Genomic DNA, 1,856 nt, shown 5'->3' on the forward strand with positions numbered 1-1,856 from the left:
AAAGACACTAAGCCACAAAGACGAAGGGACAGAATTAAGCCAACATCTATAATAGAATATGAGAAACTATACAATGGCAACAAAGACAAATTGCCATGGGACCATGTTAAATCAACTCCTAATCTTTTCAAAGAATTCAGAAAGCTTCTGAGAAGAGGTGACTTTTGAGTTAAGACTTGAAGAAGAAAAATTTGCCAAGAACGGTGGCAAACACATCATCACATTTAAAGTGTACAATAACCCTGAAAAAAATAGCATTATGGTTCTTTCACAGAAGAGAAAACGGAGGTCAAGAGAGATGAGGGGCCTTGCTCAGAATCAGACAGTTACTATGGTATATGCCAATGTCCGTGCCAAGCATTTCACAGCCATTGGTCTCCTGACAATCCTGACGTTTAGGCAGCACCATCACTAACATTGTTGCCACTTGGTCTTGCCTAGGTCTTGGCAATAGCTTGTGCATTAGTGGTGAAGCTGGAATATATACCCAATTCAGCCTTACTCCCAGACCCAAAAAGCAGGTTCTGTGAAAGTTTTCTTGCATATGAATCCAAGTCCTGGGTTCTAAAGGGAAGAGTGACCTTAGGAAAGAAAGAGATAAAATTAATTTATTTAGGCATATGTCAAGAAATTTGCTCGGTCTGACCAGGCACAGTGGCTCACGCCTGTAATCCCAACACTTGGGAGGCTGAGGTAGACGAATCACTGGAGCTCAGGAGCTCAAGACCAGCCTGGGCAACACAGCGAAACCCCATTTCAACAAAACATACAGCCAGGTGTGGTGGCATGCACCTGTTATCCTGACTACTTAGGGGGCTCAGGAAGGAGGATCAGTTGAGCCTGGGAAGTCAAGGCTGCAGTGAGCCATGTTCACGCCACCGCCCTCCAGGCTAGGTGACATATGGAGACCTTGAAAAAAAAAAGAAAAGAAAGAAAGAGAGAAAGAGAGAGGGAGGAAGGAAGGAAGGAAGGAAGGAAGGAAGGAAGGAAGGAAGGAAGGAAGGCAGGCAGGCAGGCAGGAAGGAATTCCTTCTTCCCACCAAAACAAATCTCCAGTGAACCTAAAATAAAAAAATAAAACCCTAAAAATGCTGATTATCACTTCAAATTAAGGAATAGACTTCAAAACATTTTTTTTTAAACCTCACTTCTCCCCACCCATCCCTACAGGTTGATTTACGCATACTTCTTAAGCCAAGTCAAAGAACTGGCTTAACTCTAGTTTCCCTTAGAAAGCGTGACTCCAGGCTGCCTGAGCTTCCTCTGTCCTTTTGTGACCTCCTGATGACCTGGGAGTTCCACCCACTTTTTAAGGCCTCTCGGAGCCTGGAATCTACACATCAGTGGGATTTAGTTTCCCTTTTGCTTTAATGACTCCTCAGAACCTTACTCATGTAGCAATCCCACCCGCTTCCTTTCTTGTTTCTCTGGTCCTTATGGGCTGCAGCCCACCTCTCCTTCCCATGCAGGCAGGTTCTCAGGGACAATGGTGATTTATTTATTTACAGTTCTCCTCATATTTTGTTTGGTTAGCTTTTATTTATTTATTTTTCTCAGGTGGGGGAAAATCTAGGTTATGTCTTTGGGTGTCAGCTGGTAATCCTTCCACTTTTCTTCCCACATAACCACCCGTTTTTTTGTTTTTGTTTTTGTGTGTGTGTGTTTGTTTGTTTGTTTTTTGTATAATTATAGGTTTCACCTCATCAGACAGTTAGACTTTAAATTGGTCTATCTTTAGGCTGAAGAAATCATCTTGAAAATTCAGAATCAATACAAGAATCATGGTACGAGATTAGTATCACTAAGACTCAGCATCTAAAAATGAAATATTTAAAAATATATACATGTTTTGAAAA

Source organism: Symphalangus syndactylus, chromosome 13, assembly GCF_028878055.3.
Source record: "Symphalangus syndactylus isolate Jambi chromosome 13, NHGRI_mSymSyn1-v2.1_pri, whole genome shotgun sequence".
Lineage (NCBI taxonomy): Eukaryota > Metazoa > Chordata > Mammalia > Primates > Hylobatidae > Symphalangus > Symphalangus syndactylus.